The sequence below is a fragment of the Triturus cristatus genome, chromosome 4_1 (assembly GCF_964204655.1).
Source record: "Triturus cristatus chromosome 4_1, aTriCri1.1, whole genome shotgun sequence".
NCBI lineage: Eukaryota > Metazoa > Chordata > Amphibia > Caudata > Salamandridae > Triturus > Triturus cristatus.
In genome coordinates, this window is record NC_140585.1 from 120560587 (window position 1) to 120581044 (window position 20458).

General features: G+C 35.2%; 24 non-coding genes across 24 annotated transcripts; all 24 read left to right on the forward strand.

The window, feature by feature from the left end:
* Window positions 1-106: 106 nt before the first annotated feature.
* On the forward strand, window positions 107-178 carry TRNAD-GUC (transfer RNA aspartic acid (anticodon GUC)). The gene has a single exon. It is a non-coding gene; the product is annotated as a tRNA-Asp (tRNA).
* A 631-nt stretch (window positions 179-809) lies between these two features.
* Window positions 810-881, forward strand: TRNAD-GUC (transfer RNA aspartic acid (anticodon GUC)). The gene has a single exon. It is a non-coding gene; the product is annotated as a tRNA-Asp (tRNA).
* Window positions 882-1529: 648 nt separating this feature from the next.
* On the forward strand, window positions 1530-1601 carry TRNAD-GUC (transfer RNA aspartic acid (anticodon GUC)). Its single transcript has one exon. It is a non-coding gene; the product is annotated as a tRNA-Asp (tRNA).
* A 633-nt stretch (window positions 1602-2234) lies between these two features.
* Window positions 2235-2306, forward strand: TRNAD-GUC (transfer RNA aspartic acid (anticodon GUC)). Its single transcript has one exon. It is a non-coding gene; the product is annotated as a tRNA-Asp (tRNA).
* Window positions 2307-2933: 627 nt separating this feature from the next.
* On the forward strand, window positions 2934-3005 carry TRNAD-GUC (transfer RNA aspartic acid (anticodon GUC)). The gene has a single exon. It is a non-coding gene; the product is annotated as a tRNA-Asp (tRNA).
* A 652-nt stretch (window positions 3006-3657) lies between these two features.
* On the forward strand, window positions 3658-3729 carry TRNAD-GUC (transfer RNA aspartic acid (anticodon GUC)). Its single transcript has one exon. It is a non-coding gene; the product is annotated as a tRNA-Asp (tRNA).
* A 1327-nt stretch (window positions 3730-5056) lies between these two features.
* On the forward strand, window positions 5057-5128 carry TRNAD-GUC (transfer RNA aspartic acid (anticodon GUC)). The gene has a single exon. It is a non-coding gene; the product is annotated as a tRNA-Asp (tRNA).
* A 650-nt stretch (window positions 5129-5778) lies between these two features.
* On the forward strand, window positions 5779-5850 carry TRNAD-GUC (transfer RNA aspartic acid (anticodon GUC)). Its single transcript has one exon. It is a non-coding gene; the product is annotated as a tRNA-Asp (tRNA).
* A 1327-nt stretch (window positions 5851-7177) lies between these two features.
* Window positions 7178-7249, forward strand: TRNAD-GUC (transfer RNA aspartic acid (anticodon GUC)). Its single transcript has one exon. It is a non-coding gene; the product is annotated as a tRNA-Asp (tRNA).
* A 646-nt stretch (window positions 7250-7895) lies between these two features.
* TRNAD-GUC (transfer RNA aspartic acid (anticodon GUC)) lies at window positions 7896-7967 on the forward strand. The gene has a single exon. It is a non-coding gene; the product is annotated as a tRNA-Asp (tRNA).
* Window positions 7968-8597: 630 nt separating this feature from the next.
* TRNAD-GUC (transfer RNA aspartic acid (anticodon GUC)) lies at window positions 8598-8669 on the forward strand. Its single transcript has one exon. It is a non-coding gene; the product is annotated as a tRNA-Asp (tRNA).
* Window positions 8670-9294: 625 nt separating this feature from the next.
* Window positions 9295-9366, forward strand: TRNAD-GUC (transfer RNA aspartic acid (anticodon GUC)). Its single transcript has one exon. It is a non-coding gene; the product is annotated as a tRNA-Asp (tRNA).
* A 650-nt stretch (window positions 9367-10016) lies between these two features.
* On the forward strand, window positions 10017-10088 carry TRNAD-GUC (transfer RNA aspartic acid (anticodon GUC)). The gene has a single exon. It is a non-coding gene; the product is annotated as a tRNA-Asp (tRNA).
* A 630-nt stretch (window positions 10089-10718) lies between these two features.
* Window positions 10719-10790, forward strand: TRNAD-GUC (transfer RNA aspartic acid (anticodon GUC)). Its single transcript has one exon. It is a non-coding gene; the product is annotated as a tRNA-Asp (tRNA).
* A 625-nt stretch (window positions 10791-11415) lies between these two features.
* TRNAD-GUC (transfer RNA aspartic acid (anticodon GUC)) lies at window positions 11416-11487 on the forward strand. Its single transcript has one exon. It is a non-coding gene; the product is annotated as a tRNA-Asp (tRNA).
* Window positions 11488-12848: 1361 nt separating this feature from the next.
* TRNAD-GUC (transfer RNA aspartic acid (anticodon GUC)) lies at window positions 12849-12920 on the forward strand. The gene has a single exon. It is a non-coding gene; the product is annotated as a tRNA-Asp (tRNA).
* A 1336-nt stretch (window positions 12921-14256) lies between these two features.
* On the forward strand, window positions 14257-14328 carry TRNAD-GUC (transfer RNA aspartic acid (anticodon GUC)). The gene has a single exon. It is a non-coding gene; the product is annotated as a tRNA-Asp (tRNA).
* A 1339-nt stretch (window positions 14329-15667) lies between these two features.
* TRNAD-GUC (transfer RNA aspartic acid (anticodon GUC)) lies at window positions 15668-15739 on the forward strand. The gene has a single exon. It is a non-coding gene; the product is annotated as a tRNA-Asp (tRNA).
* A 650-nt stretch (window positions 15740-16389) lies between these two features.
* Window positions 16390-16461, forward strand: TRNAD-GUC (transfer RNA aspartic acid (anticodon GUC)). The gene has a single exon. It is a non-coding gene; the product is annotated as a tRNA-Asp (tRNA).
* Window positions 16462-17091: 630 nt separating this feature from the next.
* TRNAD-GUC (transfer RNA aspartic acid (anticodon GUC)) lies at window positions 17092-17163 on the forward strand. The gene has a single exon. It is a non-coding gene; the product is annotated as a tRNA-Asp (tRNA).
* Window positions 17164-17788: 625 nt separating this feature from the next.
* TRNAD-GUC (transfer RNA aspartic acid (anticodon GUC)) lies at window positions 17789-17860 on the forward strand. Its single transcript has one exon. It is a non-coding gene; the product is annotated as a tRNA-Asp (tRNA).
* Window positions 17861-18508: 648 nt separating this feature from the next.
* On the forward strand, window positions 18509-18580 carry TRNAD-GUC (transfer RNA aspartic acid (anticodon GUC)). Its single transcript has one exon. It is a non-coding gene; the product is annotated as a tRNA-Asp (tRNA).
* Window positions 18581-19210: 630 nt separating this feature from the next.
* On the forward strand, window positions 19211-19282 carry TRNAD-GUC (transfer RNA aspartic acid (anticodon GUC)). The gene has a single exon. It is a non-coding gene; the product is annotated as a tRNA-Asp (tRNA).
* Window positions 19283-19911: 629 nt separating this feature from the next.
* TRNAD-GUC (transfer RNA aspartic acid (anticodon GUC)) lies at window positions 19912-19983 on the forward strand. The gene has a single exon. It is a non-coding gene; the product is annotated as a tRNA-Asp (tRNA).
* The last annotated feature ends 475 nt before the right edge of the window (window positions 19984-20458 follow it).

Genomic DNA, 20458 nt, shown 5'->3' on the forward strand with positions numbered 1-20458 from the left:
TTCTCCTAACCAAAAGAAGCAAAGCTGCCTATTACAATACTGTGAATTGATTGAGGGCATGCCCTAACCTCATGGAGGTGAGCACTGTTGAACTGAAGCCAATATGTCCTCGTTAGTATAGTGGTCAGTATCCCCGCCTGTCACGCGGGAGACCGGGGTTCAATTCCCCGACGGGGAGACGATTCCTTTTATTCACACAATTAAATAAAATGATGTACTTAATAACATTGTAAACTATATTTGTCATTATCCTTGTCTATTACGATTGAGATAAACGTTGAATTCAGTGATGGCCAAATTGCTTACAGATGTGTTAACTAAAAGTCAGAATATGCTCTGAATATTTCAATCTGCACAGACCATACCATCAAAAACAATTTACATCTATAATCTAATGGAAATGGAATGAAGCAGTGGGGAATCTTATGCTTCTGCTCAACTCTAGGGGCTAGATTTAGAAGTGGAGTGGATGCTTTTTGTTAGTAGTGACCCCTGGTGGTAAATGGTTATAAGCTGCAAATGGTAAAGTGAGCTGATTGTATATATATATATATATATATATATATATATATACATAGATAGATAGAAAGATAGATAGACAGATCGATAGATAGGTATTTATTTTAATCAATCATTTCTTATTAAAGCAGATTATTTTTGGCTAGGAATTTCTGATTTGTAATCATTTATGAAAAAAGATTGCTTCTCCTAACCAAAGGAAGCAAAGCTGCCTATTACAATACTGTGAATTGATTGAGGGCATGCCCTAACCTCATGGAGGTGAGCACTGTTGAACTGAAGCCAATATGTCCTCGTTAGTATAGTGGTCAGTATCCCCGCCTGTCACGCGGGAGACCGGGGTTCAATTCCCCGACGGGGAGACGATTCCTTTTATTCACACAATTAAATAAAATGATGTACTTAATAACATTGTAAACTATATTTGTCATTATCCTTCTCTATTACGATTGAGATAAACGTTGAATTCAGTGATGGCCAAATTGCTTACAGATGTGTTAACTAAAAGTCAGAATATGCTCTGAATATTTCAATCTGCACAGACCATACCATCAAAAACAATTTACATCTGTAATCTAATGGAAAATGGAATGAAGCAGTGGGGAATCTTATGCTTCTGCTCAACTCTAGGGGCTGGATTTAGAAGTGGAGTGGATGCTTTTTGTTAGTAGTGACCCCTGGTGGTAAATGGTTATAAGCTGCAAATGTTAAAGTGAGCTGATTGTATATATATATATATATATATATATATATATATATATATATATACATATACATAGATAGATAGAAAGATAGATAGACAGATCGATAGATAGGTATTTATTTTAATCAATCATTTCTTATTAAAGCAGATTATTTTTGGCTAGGAATTTCTGATTTGTAATCATTTATGAAAAAAGATTGCTTCTCCTAACCAAAAGAAGCAAAGCTGCCTATTACAATACTGTGAATTGATTGAGGGCATGCCCTAACCTCATGGAGGTGAGCACTGTTGAACTGAAGCCAATATGTCCTCGTTAGTATAGTGGTCAGTATCCCCGCCTGTCACGCGGGAGACCGGGGTTCAATTCCCCGACGGGGAGACGATTCCTTTTATTCACACAATTAAATAAAATGATGTACTTAATAACATTGTAAACTATATTTGTCATTATCCTTGTCTATTACGATTGAGATAAACGTTGAATTCAGTGATGGCCAAATTGCTTACAGATGTGTTAACTAAAAGTCAGAATATGCTCTGAATATTTCAATCTGCACAGACCATACCATCAAAAACAATTTACATCTATAATCTAATGGAAATGGAATGAAGCAGTGGGGAATCTTATGCTTCTGCTCAACTCTAGGGGCTAGATTTAGAAGTGGAGTGGATGCTTTTTGTTAGTAGTGACCCCTGGTGGTAAATGGTTATAAGCTGCAAATGGTAAAGTGAGCTGATTGTATATATATATATATATATATATATATATACATATACATAGATAGATAGAAAGATAGATAGACAGATCGATAGATAGGTATTTATTTTAATCAATCATTTCTTATTAAAGCAGATTATTTTTGGCTAGGAATTTCTGATTTGTAATCATTTATGAAAAAAGATTGCTTCTCCTAACCAAAAGAAGCAAAGCTGCCTATTACAATACTGTGAATTGATTGAGGGCATGCCCTAACCTCATGGAGGTGAGCACTGTTGAACTGAAGCCAATATGTCCTCGTTAGTATAGTGGTCAGTATCCCCGCCTGTCACGCGGGAGACCGGGGTTCAATTCCCCGACGGGGAGACGATTCCTTTTATTCACACAATTAAATAAAATGATGTACTTAATAACATTGTAAACTATATTTGTCATTATCCTTGTCTATTACGATTGAGATAAACGTTGAATTCAGTGATGGCCAAATTGCTTACAGATGTGTTAACTAAAAGTCAGAATATGCTCTGAATATTTCAATCTGCACAGACCATACCATCAAAAACAATTTACATCTATAATCTAATGGAAATGGAATGAAGCAGTGGGGAATCTTATGCTTCTGCTCAACTCTAGGGGCTAGATTTAGAAGTGGAGTGGATGCTTTTTGTTAGTAGTGACCCCTGGTGGTAAATGGTTATAAGCTGCAAATGGTAAAGTGAGCTGATTGTATATATATATATATATATATATATATATACATAGATAGATAGAAAGATAGATAGACAGATCGATAGATAGGTATTTATTTTAATCAATCATTTCTTATTAAAGCAGATTATTTTTGGCTAGGAATTTCTGATTTGTAATCATTTATGAAAAAAGATTGCTTCGCCTAACCAAAAGAAGCAAAGCTGCCTATTACAATACTGTGAATTGATTGAGGGCATGCCCTAACCTCATGGAGGTGAGCACTGTTGAACTGAAGCCAATATGTCCTCGTTAGTATAGTGGTCAGTATCCCCGCCTGTCACGCGGGAGACCGGGGTTCAATTCCCCGACGGGGAGACGATTCCTTTTATTCACACAATTAAATAAAATGATGTACTTAATAACATTGTAAACTATATTTGTCATTATCCTTCTCTATTACGATTGAGATAAACGTTGAATTCAGTGATGGCCAAATTGCTTACAGATGTGTTAACTAAAAGTCAGAATATGCTCTGAATATTTCAATCTGCACAGACCATACCATCAAAAACAATTTACATCTGTAATCTAATGGAAAATGGAATGAAGCAGTGGGGAATCTTATGCTTCTGCTCAACTCTAGGGGCTGGATTTAGAAGTGGAGTGGATGCTTTTTGTTAGTAGTGACCCCTGGTGGTAAATGGTTATAAGCTGCAAATGTTAAAGTGAGCTGATTGTATATATATATATATATATATATATATATATATATATATATATATATACATATACATAGATAGATAGAAAGATAGATAGACAGATCGATAAATAGGTATTTATTTTAATCAATCATTTCTTATTAAAGCAGATTATTTTTGGCTAGGAATTTCTGATTTGTAATCATTTATGAAAAAAGATTGCTTCTCCTAACCAAAAGAAGCAAAGCTGCCTATTACAATACTGTGAATTCATTGAGGGCATGCCCTAACCTCATGGAGGTGAGCACTGTTGAACTGAAGCCAATATGTCCTCGTTAGTATAGTGGTCAGTATCCCCGCCTGTCACGCGGGAGACCGGGGTTCAATTCCCCGACGGGGAGACGATTCCTTTTATTCGCACAATTAAATAAAATGATGTACTTAATAACATTGTAAACTATATTTGTCATTATCCTTGTCTATTACGATTGAGATAAACGTTGAATTCAGTGATGGCCAAATTGCTTACAGATGTGTTAACTAAAAGTCAGAATATGCTCTGAATATTTCAATCTGCACAGACCATACCATCAAAAACAATTTACATCTATAATCTAATGGAAAATGGAATGAAGCAGTGGGGAATCTTATGCTTCTGCTCAACTCTAGGGGCTAGATTTAGAAGTGGAGTGGATGCTTTTTGTTAGTAGTGACCCCTGGTGGTAAGTGGTTATAAGCTGCAAATGGTAAAGTGAGCTGATTGTATATATATATATATATATATATATACATATACATAGATAGATAGAAAGATAGATAGACAGATCGATAGATAGGTATTTATTTTAATCAATCATTTCTTATTAAAGCAGATTATTTTTGGCTAGGAATTTCTGATTTGTAATCATTTATGAAAAAAGATTGCTTCTCCTAACCAAAAGAAGCAAAGCTGCCTATTACAATACTGTGAATTGATTGAGGGCATGCCCTAACCTCATGGAGGTGAGCACTGTTGAACTGAAGCCAATATGTCCTCGTTAGTATAGTGGTCAGTATCCCCGCCTGTCACGCGGGAGACCGGGGTTCAATTCCCCGACGTGGAGACGATTCCTTTTATTCACACAATTAAATAAAATGATGTACTTAATAACATTGTAAACTATATTTGTCATTATCCTTGTCTATTACGATTGAGATAAACGTTGAATTCAGTGATGGCCAAATTGCTTACAGATGTGTTAACTAAAAGTCAGAATATGCTCTGAATATTTCAATCTGCACAGACCATACCATCAAAAACAATTTACATCTATAATCTAATGGAAATGGAATGAAGCAGTGGGGAATCTTATGCTTCTGCTCAACTCTAGGGGCTAGATTTAGAAGTGGAGTGGATGCTTTTTGTTAGTAGTGACCCCTGGTGGTAAATGGTTATAAGCTGCAAATGGTAAAGTGAGCTGATTGTATATATATATATATATATATATATATACATAGATAGATAGAAAGATAGATAGACAGATCGATAGATAGGTATTTATTTTAATCAATCATTTCTTATTAAAGCAGATTATTTTTGGCTAGGAATTTCTGATTTGTAATCATTTATGAAAAAAGATTGCTTCTCCTAACCAAAGGAAGCAAAGCTGCCTATTACAATACTGTGAATTGATTGAGGGCATGCCCTAACCTCATGGAGGTGAGCACTGTTGAACTGAAGCCAATATGTCCTCGTTAGTATAGTGGTCAGTATCCCCGCCTGTCACGCGGGAGACCGGGGTTCAATTCCCCGACGGGGAGACGATTCCTTTTATTCACACAATTAAATAAAATGATGTACTTAATAACATTGTAAACTATATTTGTCATTATCCTTCTCTCGTACGATTGAGATAAACGTTGAATTCAGTGATGGCCAAATTGCTTACAGATGTGTTAACTAAAAGTCAGAATATGCTCTGAATATTTCAATCTGCACAGACCATACCATCAAAAACAATTTACATCTGTAATCTAATGGAAAATGGAATGAAGCAGTGGGGAATCTTATGCTTCTGCTCAACTCTAGGGGCTGGATTTAGAAGTGGAGTGGATGCTTTTTGTTAGTAGTGACCCCTGGTGGTAAATGGTTATAAGCTGCAAATGTTAAAGTGAGCTGATTGTATATATATATATATATATATATATATATATATATATATATATATACATATACATAGATAGATAGAAAGATAGATAGACAGATCGATAAATAGGTATTTATTTTAATCAATCATTTCTTATTAAAGCAGATTATTTTTGGCTAGGAATTTCTGATTTGTAATCATTTATGAAAAAAGATTGCTTCTCCTAACCAAAAGAAGCAAAGCTGCCTATTACAATACTGTGAATTCATTGAGGGCATGCCCTAACCTCATGGAGGTGAGCACTGTTGAACTGAAGCCAATATGTCCTCGTTAGTATAGTGGTCAGTATCCCCGCCTGTCACGCGGGAGACCGGGGTTCAATTCCCCGACGGGGAGACGATTCCTTTTATTCGCACAATTAAATAAAATGATGTACTTAATAACATTGTAAACTATATTTGTCATTATCCTTGTCTATTACGATTGAGATAAACGTTGAATTCAGTGATGGCCAAATTGCTTACAGATGTGTTAACTAAAAGTCAGAATATGCTCTGAATATTTCAATCTGCACAGACCATACCATCAAAAACAATTTACATCTATAATCTAATGGAAAATGGAATGAAGCAGTGGGGAATCTTATGCTTCTGCTCAACTCTAGGGGCTAGATTTAGAAGTGGAGTGGATGCTTTTTGTTAGTAGTGACCCCTGGTGGTAAGTGGTTATAAGCTGCAAATGGTAAAGTGAGCTGATTGTATATATATATATATATATATATATACATATACATAGATAGATAGAAAGATAGATAGACAGATCGATAGATAGGTATTTATTTTAATCAATCATTTCTTATTAAAGCAGATTATTTTTGGCTAGGAATTTCTGATTTGTAATCATTTATGAAAAAAGATTGCTTCTCCTAACCAAAAGAAGCAAAGCTGCCTATTACAATACTGTGAATTGATTGAGGGCATGCCCTAACCTCATGGAGGTGAGCACTGTTGAACTGAAGCCAATATGTCCTCGTTAGTATAGTGGTCAGTATCCCCGCCTGTCACGCGGGAGACCGGGGTTCAATTCCCCGACGTGGAGACGATTCCTTTTATTCACACAATTAAATAAAATGATGTACTTAATAACATTGTAAACTATATTTGTCATTATCCTTGTCTATTACGATTGAGATAAACGTTGAATTCAGTGATGGCCAAATTGCTTACAGATGTGTTAACTAAAAGTCAGAATATGCTCTGAATATTTCAATCTGCACAGACCATACCATCAAAAACAATTTACATCTATAATCTAATGGAAATGGAATGAAGCAGTGGGGAATCTTATGCTTCTGCTCAACTCTAGGGGCTAGATTTAGAAGTGGAGTGGATGCTTTTTGTTAGTAGTGACCCCTGGTGGTAAATGGTTATAAGCTGCAAATGGTAAAGTGAGCTGATTGTATATATATATATATATATATATATATACATAGATAGATAGAAAGATAGATAGACAGATCGATAGATAGGTATTTATTTTAATCAATCATTTCTTATTAAAGCAGATTATTTTTGGCTAGGAATTTCTGATTTGTAATCATTTATGAAAAAAGATTGCTTCTCCTAACCAAAGGAAGCAAAGCTGCCTATTACAATACTGTGAATTGATTGAGGGCATGCCCTAACCTCATGGAGGTGAGCACTGTTGAACTGAAGCCAATATGTCCTCGTTAGTATAGTGGTCAGTATCCCCGCCTGTCACGCGGGAGACCGGGGTTCAATTCCCCGACGGGGAGACGATTCCTTTTATTCACACAATTAAATAAAATGATGTACTTAATAACATTGTAAACTATATTTGTCATTATCCTTCTCTCGTACGATTGAGATAAACGTTGAATTCAGTGATGGCCAAATTGCTTACAGATGTGTTAACTAAAAGTCAGAATATGCTCTGAATATTTCAATCTGCACAGACCATACCATCAAAAACAATTTACATCTGTAATCTAATGGAAAATGGAATGAAGCAGTGGGGAATCTTATGCTTCTGCTCAACTCTAGGGGCTGGATTTAGAAGTGGAGTGGATGCTTTTTGTTAGTAGTGACCCCTGGTGGTAAATGGTTATAAGCTGCAAATGTTAAAGTGAGCTGATTGTATATATATATATATATATATATATATATATATATATATATACATATACATAGATAGATAGAAAGATAGATAGACAGATCGATAAATAGGTATTTATTTTAATCAATCATTTCTTATTAAAGCAGATTATTTTTGGCTAGGAATTTCTGATTTGTAATCATTTATGAAAAAAGATTGCTTCTCCTAACCAAAAGAAGCAAAGCTGCCTATTACAATACTGTGAATTCATTGAGGGCATGCCCTAACCTCATGGAGGTGAGCACTGTTGAACTGAAGCCAATATGTCCTCGTTAGTATAGTGGTCAGTATCCCCGCCTGTCACGCGGGAGACCGGGGTTCAATTCCCCGACGGGGAGACGATTCCTTTTATTCGCACAATTAAATAAAATGATGTACTTAATAACATTGTAAACTATATTTGTCATTATCCTTGTCTATTACGATTGAGATAAACGTTGAATTCAGTGATGGCCAAATTGCTTACAGATGTGTTAACTAAAAGTCAGAATATGCTCTGAATATTTCAATCTGCACAGACCATACCATCAAAAACAATTTACATCTATAATCTAATGGAAAATGGAATGAAGCAGTGGGGAATCTTATGCTTCTGCTCAACTCTAGGGGCTAGATTTAGAAGTGGAGTGGATGCTTTTTGTTAGTAGTGACCCCTGGTGGTAAGTGGTTATAAGCTGCAAATGGTAAAGTGAGCTGATTGTATATATATATATATATATATATATACATATACATAGATAGATAGAAAGATAGATAGACAGATCGATAGATAGGTATTTATTTTAATCAATCATTTCTTATTAAAGCAGATTATTTTTGGCTAGGAATTTCTGATTTGTAATCATTTATGAAAAAAGATTGCTTCTCCTAACCAAAAGAAGCAAAGCTGCCTATTACAATACTGTGAATTGATTGAGGGCATGCCCTAACCTCATGGAGGTGAGCACTGTTGAACTGAAGCCAATATGTCCTCGTTAGTATAGTGGTCAGTATCCCCGCCTGTCACGCGGGAGACCGGGGTTCAATTCCCCGACGGGGAGACGATTCCTTTTATTCACACAATTAAATAAAATGATGTACTTAATAACATTGTAAACTATATTTGTCATTATCCTTGTCTATTACGATTGAGATAAACGTTGAATTCAGTGATGGCCAAATTGCTTACAGATGTGTTAACTAAAAGTCAGAATATGCTCTGAATATTTCAATCTGCACAGACCATACCATCAAAAACAATTTACATCTATAATCTAATGGAAATGGAATGAAGCAGTGGGGAATCTTATGCTTCTGCTCAACTCTAGGGGCTAGATTTAGAAGTGGAGTGGATGCTTTTTGTTAGTAGTGACCCCTGGTGGTAAATGGTTATAAGCTGCAAATGGTAAAGTGAGCTGATTGTATATATATATATATATATATACATATACATAGATAGATAGAAAGATAGATAGACAGATCGATAGATAGGTATTTATTTTAATCAATCATTTCTTATTAAAGCAGATTATTTTTGGCTAGGAATTTCTGATTTGTAATCATTTATGAAAAAAGATTGCTTCTCCTAACCAAAAGAAGCAAAGCTGCCTATTACAATACTGTGAATTGATTGAGGGCATGCCCTAACCTCATGGAGGTGAGCACTGTTGAACTGAAGCCAATATGTCCTCGTTAGTATAGTGGTCAGTATCCCCGCCTGTCACGCGGGAGACCGGGGTTCAATTCCCCGACGGGGAGACGATTCCTTTTATTCACACAATTAAATAAAATGATGTACTTAATAACATTGTAAACTATATTTGTCATTATCCTTGTCTATTACGATTGAGATAAACGTTGAATTCAGTGATGGCCAAATTGCTTACAGATGTGTTAACTAAAAGTCAGAATATGCTCTGAATATTTCAATCTGCACAGACCATACCATCAAAAACAATTTACATCTGTAATCTAATGGAAAATGGAATGAAGCAGTGGGGAATCTTATGCTTCTGCTCAACTCTAGGGGCTGGATTTAGAAGTGGAGTGGATGCTTTTTGTTAGTAGTGACCCCTGGTGGTAAATGGTTATAAGCTGCAAATGGTAAAGTGAGCTGATTGTATATATATATATATATATATATATATATATATATATATATATATACATATACATAGATAGATAGAAAGATAGATAGACAGATCGATAAATAGGTATTTATTTTAATCAATCATTTCTTATTAAAGCAGATTATTTTTGGCTAGGAATTTCTGATTTGTAATCATTTATGAAAAAAGATTGCTTCTCCTAACCAAAAGAAGCAAAGCTGCCTATTACAATACTGTGAATTCATTGAGGGCATGCCCTAACCTCATGGAGGTGAGCACTGTTGAACTGAAGCCAATATGTCCTCGTTAGTATAGTGGTCAGTATCCCCGCCTGTCACGCGGGAGACCGGGGTTCAATTCCCCGACGGGGAGACGATTCCTTTTATTCGCACAATTAAATAAAATGATGTACTTAATAACATTGTAAACTATATTTGTCATTATCCTTGTCTATTACGATTGAGATAAACGTTGAATTCAGTGATGGCCAAATTGCTTACAGATGTGTTAACTAAAAGTCAGAATATGCTCTGAATATTTCAATCTGCACAGACCATACCATCAAAAACAATTTACATCTATAATCTAATGGAAAATGGAATGAAGCAGTGGGGAATCTTATGCTTCTGCTCAACTCTAGGGGCTAGATTTAGAAGTGGAGTGGATGCTTTTTGTTAGTAGTGACCCCTGGTGGTAAGTGGTTATAAGCTGCAAATGGTAAAGTGAGCTGATTGTATATATATATATATATATATATATACATATACATAGATAGATAGAAAGATAGATAGACAGATCGATAGATAGGTATTTATTTTAATCAATCATTTCTTATTAAAGCAGATTATTTTTGGCTAGGAATTTCTGATTTGTAATCATTTATGAAAAAAGATTGCTTCTCCTAACCAAAAGAAGCAAAGCTGCCTATTACAATACTGTGAATTGATTGAGGGCATGCCCTAACCTCATGGAGGTGAGCACTGTTGAACTGAAGCCAATATGTCCTCGTTAGTATAGTGGTCAGTATCCCCGCCTGTCACGCGGGAGACCGGGGTTCAATTCCCCGACGGGGAGACGATTCCTTTTATTCACACAATTAAATAAAATGATGTACTTAATAACATTGTAAACTATATTTGTCATTATCCTTGTCTATTACGATTGAGATAAACGTTGAATTCAGTGATGGCCAAATTGCTTACAGATGTGTTAACTAAAAGTCAGAATATGCTCTGAATATTTCAATCTGCACAGACCATACCATCAAAAACAATTTACATCTATAATCTAATGGAAATGGAATGAAGCAGTGGGGAATCTTATGCTTCTGCTCAACTCTAGGGGCTAGATTTAGAAGTGGAGTGGATGCTTTTTGTTAGTAGTGACCCCTGGTGGTAAATGGTTATAAGCTGCAAATGGTAAAGTGAGCTGATTGTATATATATATATATATATATACATATACATAGATAGATAGAAAGATAGATAGACAGATCGATAGATAGGTATTTATTTTAATCAATCATTTCTTATTAAAGCAGATTATTTTTGGCTAGGAATTTCTGATTTGTAATCATTTATGAAAAAAGATTGCTTCTCCTAACCAAAAGAAGCAAAGCTGCCTATTACAATACTGTGAATTGATTGAGGGCATGCCCTAACCTCATGGAGGTGAGCACTGTTGAACTGAAGCCAATATGTCCTCGTTAGTATAGTGGTCAGTATCCCCGCCTGTCACGCGGGAGACCGGGGTTCAATTCCCCGACGGGGAGACGGTTCCTTTTATTCACACAATTAAATAAAATGATGTACTTAATAACATTGTAAACTATATTTGTCATTATCCTTGTCTATTACGATTGAGATAAACGTTGAATTCAGTGATGGCCAAATTGCTTACAGATGTGTTAACTAAAAGTCAGAATATGCTCTGAATATTTCAATCTGCACAGACCATACCATCAAAAACAATTTACATCTATAATCTAATGGAAATGGAATGAAGCAGTGGGGAATCTTATGCTTCTGCTCAACTCTAGGGGCTAGATTTAGAAGTGGAGTGGATGCTTTTTGTTAGTAGTGACCCCTGGTGGTAAATGGTTATAAGCTGCAAATGGTAAAGTGAGCTGATTGTATATATATATATATATATATATATATATATACATAGATAGATAGAAAGATAGATAGACAGATCGATAGATAGGTATTTATTTTAATCAATCATTTCTTATTAAAGCAGATTATTTTTGGCTAGGAATTTCTGATTTGTAATCATTTATGAAAAAAGATTGCTTCTCCTAACCAAAGGAAGCAAAGCTGCCTATTACAATACTGTGAATTGATTGAGGGCATGCCCTAACCTCATGGAGGTGAGCACTGTTGAACTGAAGCCAATATGTCCTCGTTAGTATAGTGTTCAGTATCCCCGCCTGTCACGCGGGAGACCGGGGTTCAATTCCCCGACGGGGAGACGATTCCTTTTATTCACACAATTAAATAAAATGATGTACTTAATAACATTGTAAACTATATTTGTCATTATCCTTCTCTATTACGATTGAGATAAACGTTGAATTCAGTGATGGCCAAATTGCTTACAGATGTGTTAACTAAAAGTCAGAATATGCTCTGAATATTTCAATCTGCACAGACCATACCATCAAAAACAATTTACATCTGTAATCTAATGGAAAATGGAATGAAGCAGTGGGGAATCTTATGCTTCTGCTCAACTCTAGGGGCTGGATTTAGAAGTGGAGTGGATGCTTTTTGTTAGTAGTGACCCCTGGTGGTAAATGGTTATAAGCTGCAAATGTTAAAGTGAGCTGATTGTATATATATATATATATATATATATATATATATATATATATATATATATATATATACATATACATAGATAGATAGAAAGATAGATAGACAGATCGATAAATAGGTATTTATTTTAATCAATCATTTCTTATTAAAGCAGATTATTTTTGGCTAGGAATTTCTGATTTGTAATCATTTATGAAAAAAGATTACTTCTCCTAACCAAAAGAAGCAAAGCTGCCTATTACAATACTGTGAATTGATTGAGGGCATGCCCTAACCTCATGAAGGTGAGCACTGTTGAACTGAAGCCAATATGTCCTCGTTAGTATAGTGGTCAGTATCCCCGCCTGTCACGCGGGAGACCGGGGTTCAATTCCCCGACGGGGAGACGATTCCTTTTATTCACACAATTAAATAAAATGATGTACTTAATAACATTGTAAACTATATTTGTCATTATCCTTGTCTATTACGATTGAGATAAACGTTGAATTCAGTGATGGCCAAATTGCTTACAGATGTGTTAACTAAAAGTCAGAATATGCTCTGAATATTTCAATCTGCACAGACCATACCATCAAAAACAATTTACATCTATAATCTAATGGAAAATGGAATGAAGCAGTGGGGAATCTTATGCTTCTGCTCAACTCTAGGGGCTAGATTTAGAAGTGGAGTGGATGCTTTTTGTTAATAGTGACCCCTGGTGGTAAATGGTTATAAGCTGCAAATGGTAAAGTGAGCTGATTGTATATATCTATATATATATATATACATATACATATACATAGATAGATAGAAAGATAGATAGACAGATCGATAAATAGGTATTTATTTTAATCAATCATTTCTTATTAAAGCAGATTATTTTTGGCTAGGAATTTCTGATTTGTAATCATTTATGAAAAAAGATTGCTTCTCCTAACCAAAAGAAGCAAAGCTGCCTATTACAATACTGTGAATTGATTGAGGGCATGCCCTAACCTCATGGAGGTGAGCACTGTTGAACTGAAGCCAATATGTCCTCGTTAGTATAGTGGTCAGTATCCCCGCCTGTCACGCGGGAGACTGGGGTTCAATTCCCCGACGGGGAGACGATTCCTTTTATTCACACAATTAAATAAAATGCTGTACTTAATAACATTGTAAACTATATTTGTCATTATCCTTGTCTATTATGATTGAGATAAACGTTGAATTCAGTGATGGCCAAATTGCTTACAGATGTGTTAACTAAAAGTCAGAATATGCTCTGAATATTTCAATCTGCACAGACCATACCATCAAAAACAATTTACATCTATAATCTAATGGAAAATGGAATGAAGCAGTGGGGAATCTTATGCTTCTGCTCAACTCTAGGGGCTAGATTTAGAAGTGGAGTGGATGCTTTTTGTTAGTAGTGACCCCTGGTGGTAAGTGGTTATAAGCTGCAAATGGTAAAGTGAGCTGATTGTATATATATATATATATATATATATACATATACATAGATAGATAGAAAGATAGATAGACAGATCGATAGATAGGTATTTATTTTAATCAATCATTTCTCATTAAAGCAGATTATTTTTGGCTAGGAATTTCTGATTTGTAATCATTTATGAAAAAAGATTGCTTCTCCTAACCAAAGGAAGCAAAGCTGCCTATTACAATACTGTGAATTGATTGAGGGCATGCCCTAACCTCATGGAGGTGAGCACTGTTGAACTGAAGCCAATATGTCCTCGTTAGTATAGTGGTCAGTATCCCCGCCTGTCACGCGGGAGACCGGGGTTCAATTCCCCGACGGGGAGACGATTCCTTTTATTCACACAATTAAATAAAATGATGTACTTAATAACATTGTAAACTATATTTGTCATTATCCTTGTCTATTACGATTGAGATAAACGTTGAATTCAGTGATGGCCAAATTGCTTACAGATGTGTTAACTAAAAGTCAGAATATGCTCTGAATATTTCAATCTGCACAGACCATACCATCAAAAACAATTTACATCTGTAATCTAATGGAAAATGGAATGAAGCAGTGGGGAATCTTATGCTTCTGCTCAACTCTAGGGGCTGGATTTAGAAGTGGAGTGGATGCTTTTTGTTAGTAGTGACCCCTGGTGGTAAATGGTTATAAGCTGCAAATGGTAAAGTGAGCTGATTGTATATATATATATATATATATATATATATATATATATACATATACATAGATAGATAGAAAGATAGATAGACAGATCGATAGATAGGTATTTATTTTAATCAATCATTTCTTATTAAAGCAGATTATTTTTGGCTAGGAATTTCTGATTTGTAATCATTTATGAAAAAAGATTGCTTCTCCTAACCAAAAGAAGCAAAGCTGCCTATTACAATACTGTGAATTGATTGAGGGCATGCCCTAACCTCATGGAGGTGAGCACTGTTGAACTGAAGCCAATATGTCCTCGTTAGTATAGTGGTCAGTATCCCCGCCTGTCACGCGGGAGACCGGGGTTCAATTCCCCGACGTGGAGACGATTCCTTTTATTCACACAATTAAATAAAATGATGTACTTAATAACATTGTAAACTATATTTGTCATTATCCTTGTCTATTACGATTGAGATAAACGTTGAATTCAGTGATGGCCAAATTGCTTACAGATGTGTTAACTAAAAGTCAGAATATGCTCTGAATATTTCAATCTGCACAGACCATACCATCAAAAACAATTTACATCTATAATCTAATGGAAATGGAATGAAGCAGTGGGGAATCTTATGCTTCTGCTCAACTCTAGGGGCTAGATTTAGAAGTGGAGTGGATGCTTTTTGTTAGTAGTGACCCCTGGTGGTAAATGGTTATAAGCTGCAAATGGTAAAGTGAGCTGATTGTATATATATATATATATATATATATATACATAGATAGATAGAAAGATAGATAGACAGATCGATAGATAGGTATTTATTTTAATCAATCATTTCTTATTAAAGCAGATTATTTTTGGCTAGGAATTTCTGATTTGTAATCATTTATGAAAAAAGATTGCTTCTCCTAACCAAAGGAAGCAAAGCTGCCTATTACAATACTGTGAATTGATTGAGGGCATGCCCTAACCTCATGGAGGTGAGCACTGTTGAACTGAAGCCAATATGTCCTCGTTAGTATAGTGGTCAGTATCCCCGCCTGTCACGCGGGAGACCGGGGTTCAATTCCCCGACGGGGAGACGATTCCTTTTATTCACACAATTAAATAAAATGATGTACTTAATAACATTGTAAACTATATTTGTCATTATCCTTCTCTCGTACGATTGAGATAAACGTTGAATTCAGTGATGGCCAAATTGCTTACAGATGTGTTAACTAAAAGTCAGAATATGCTCTGAATATTTCAATCTGCACAGACCATACCATCAAAAACAATTTACATCTGTAATCTAATGGAAAATGGAATGAAGCAGTGGGGAATCTTATGCTTCTGCTCAACTCTAGGGGCTGGATTTAGAAGTGGAGTGGATGCTTTTTGTTAGTAGTGACCCCTGGTGGTAAATGGTTATAAGCTGCAAATGTTAAAGTGAGCTGATTGTATATATATATATATATATATATATATATATATATATATATATATACATATACATAGATAGATAGAAAGATAGATAGACAGATCGATAAATAGGTATTTATTTTAATCAATCATTTCTTATTAAAGCAGATTATTTTTGGCTAGGAATTTCTGATTTGTAATCATTTATGAAAAAAGATTGCTTCTCCTAACCAAAAGAAGCAAAGCTGCCTATTACAATACTGTGAATTCATTGAGGGCATGCCCTAACCTCATGGAGGTGAGCACTGTTGAACTGAAGCCAATATGTCCTCGTTAGTATAGTGGTCAGTATCCCCGCCTGTCACGCGGGAGACCGGGGTTCAATTCCCCGACGGGGAGACGATTCCTTTTATTCGCACAATTAAATAAAATGATGTACTTAATAACATTGTAAACTATATTTGTCATTATCCTTGTCTATTACGATTGAGATAAACGTTGAATTCAGTGATGGCCAAATTGCTTACAGATGTGTTAACTAAAAGTCAGAATATGCTCTGAATATTTCAATCTGCACAGACCATACCATCAAAAACAATTTACATCTATAATCTAATGGAAAATGGAATGAAGCAGTGGGGAATCTTATGCTTCTGCTCAACTCTAGGGGCTAGATTTAGAAGTGGAGTGGATGCTTTTTGTTAGTAGTGACCCCTGGTGGTAAGTGGTTATAAGCTGCAAATGGTAAAGTGAGCTGATTGTATATATATATATATATATATATATACATATACATAGATAGATAGAAAGATAGATAGACAGATCGATAGATAGGTATTTATTTTAATCAATCATTTCTTATTAAAGCAGATTATTTTTGGCTAGGAATTTCTGATTTGTAATCATTTATGAAAAAAGATTGCTTCTCCTAACCAAAAGAAGCAAAGCTGCCTATTACAATACTGTGAATTGATTGAGGGCATGCCCTAACCTCATGGAGGTGAGCACTGTTGAACTGAAGCCAATATGTCCTCGTTAGTATAGTGGTCAGTATCCCCGCCTGTCACGCGGGAGACCGGGGTTCAATTCCCCGACGGGGAGACGATTCCTTTTATTCACACAATTAAATAAAATGATGTACTTAATAACATTGTAAACTATATTTGTCATTATCCTTGTCTATTACGATTGAGATAAACGTTGAATTCAGTGATGGCCAAATTGCTTACAGATGTGTTAACTAAAAGTCAGAATATGCTCTGAATATTTCAATCTGCACAGACCATACCATCAAAAACAATTTACATCTATAATCTAATGGAAATGGAATGAAGCAGTGGGGAATCTTATGCTTCTGCTCAACTCTAGGGGCTAGATTTAGAAGTGGAGTGGATGCTTTTTGTTAGTAGTGACCCCTGGTGGTAAATGGTTATAAGCTGCAAATGGTAAAGTGAGCTGATTGTATATATATATATATATATATACATATACATAGATAGATAGAAAGATAGATAGACAGATCGATAGATAGGTATTTATTTTAATCAATCATTTCTTATTAAAGCAGATTATTTTTGGCTAGGAATTTCTGATTTGTAATCATTTATGAAAAAAGATTGCTTCTCCTAACCAAAAGAAGCAAAGCTGCCTATTACAATACTGTGAATTGATTGAGGGCATGCCCTAACCTCATGGAGGTGAGCACTGTTGAACTGAAGCCAATATGTCCTCGTTAGTATAGTGGTCAGTATCCCCGCCTGTCACGCGGGAGACCGGGGTTCAATTCCCCGACGGGGAGACGATTCCTTTTATTCACACAATTAAATAAAATGATGTACTTAATAACATTGTAAACTATATTTGTCATTATCCTTGTCTATTACGATTGAGATAAACGTTGAATTCAGTGATGGCCAAATTGCTTACAGATGTGTTAACTAAAAGTCAGAATATGCTCTGAATATTTCAATCTGCACAGACCATACCATCAAAAACAATTTACATCTGTAATCTAATGGAAAATGGAATGAAGCAGTGGGGAATCTTATGCTTCTGCTCAACTCTAGGGGCTGGATTTAGAAGTGGAGTGGATGCTTTTTGTTAGTAGTGACCCCTGGTGGTAAATGGTTATAAGCTGCAAATGGTAAAGTGAGCTGATTGTATATATATATATATATATATATATATATATATATATATATATACATATACATAGATAGATAGAAAGATAGATAGACAGATCGATAAATAGGTATTTATTTTAATCAATCATTTCTTATTAAAGCAGATTATTTTTGGCTAGGAATTTCTGATTTGTAATCATTTATGAAAAAAGATTGCTTCTCCTAACCAAAAGAAGCAAAGCTGCCTATTACAATACTGTGAATTCATTGAGGGCATGCCCTAACCTCATGGAGGTGAGCACTGTTGAACTGAAGCCAATATGTCCTCGTTAGTATAGTGGTCAGTATCCCCGCCTGTCACGCGGGAGACCGGGGTTCAATTCCCCGACGGGGAGACGATTCCTTTTATTCGCACAATTAAATAAAATGATGTACTTAATAACATTGTAAACTATATTTGTCATTATCCTTGTCTATTACGATTGAGATAAACGTTGAATTCAGTGATGGCCAAATTGCTTACAGATGTGTTAACTAAAAGTCAGAATATGCTCTGAATATTTCAATCTGCACAGACCATACCATCAAAAACAATTTACATCTATAATCTAATGGAAAATGGAATGAAGCAGTGGGGAATCTTATGCTTCTGCTCAACTCTAGGGGCTAGATTTAGAAGTGGAGTGGATGCTTTTTGTTAGTAGTGACCCCTGGTGGTAAGTGGTTATAAGCTGCAAATGGTAAAGTGAGCTGATTGTATATATATATATATATATATATATACATATACATAGATAGATAGAAAGATAGATAGACAGATCGATAGATAGGTATTTATTTTAATCAATCATTTCTTATTAAAGCAGATTATTTTTGGCTAGGAATTTCTGATTTGTAATCATTTATGAAAAAAGATTGCTTCTCCTAACCAAAAGAAGCAAAGCTGCCTATTACAATACTGTGAATTGATTGAGGGCATGCCCTAACCTCATGGAGGTGAGCACTGTTGAACTGAAGCCAATATGTCCTCGTTAGTATAGTGGTCAGTATCCCCGCCTGTCACGCGGGAGACCGGGGTTCAATTCCCCGACGGGGAGACGGTTCCTTTTATTCACACAATTAAATAAAATGATGTACTTAATAACATTGTAAACTATATTTGTCATTATCCTTGTCTATTACGATTGAGATAAACGTTGAATTCAGTGATGGCCAAATTGCTTACAGATGTGTTAACTAAAAGTCAGAATATGCTCTGAATATTTCAATCTGCACAGACCATACCATCAAAAACAATTTACATCTATAATCTAATGGAAATGGAATGAAGCAGTGGGGAATCTTATGCTTCTGCTCAACTCTAGGGGCTAGATTTAGAAGTGGAGTGGATGCTTTTTGTTAGTAGTGACCCCTGGTGGTAAATGGTTATAAGCTGCAAATGGTAAAGTGAGCTGATTGTATATATATATATATATATATATATATATATACATAGATAGATAGAAAGATAGATAGACAGATCGATAGATAGGTATTTATTTTAATCAATCATTTCTTATTAAAGCAGATTATTTTTGGCTAGGAATTTCTGATTTGTAATCATTTATGAAAAAAGATTGCTTCTCCTAACCAAAAGAAGCAAAGCTGCCTATTACAATACTGTGAATTGATTGAGGGCATGCCCTAACCTCATGGAGGTGAGCACTGTTGAACTGAAGCCAATATGTCCTCGTTAGTATAGTGGTCAGTATCCCCGCCTGTCACGCGGGAGACCGGGGTTCAATTCCCCGACGGGGAGACGATTCCTTTTATTCACACAATTAAATAAAATGATGTACTTAATAACATTGTAAACTATATTTGTCATTATCCTTGTCTATTACGATTGAGATAAACGTTGAATTCAGTGATGGCCAAATTGCTTACAGATGTGTTAACTAAAAGTCAGAATATGCTCTGAATATTTCAATCTGCACAGACCATACCATCAAAAACAATTTACATCTGTAATCTAATGGAAAATGGAATGAAGCAGTGGGGAATCTTATGCTTCTGCTCAACTCTAGGGGCTGGATTTAGAAGTGGAGTGGATGCTTTTTGTTAGTAGTGACCCCTGGTGGTAAATGGTTATAAGCTGCAAATGGTAAAGTGAGCTGATTGTATATATATATATATATATATATATATATATATATATATATATATACATATACATAGATAGATAGAAAGATAGATAGACAGATCGATAAATAGGTATTTATTTTAATCAATCA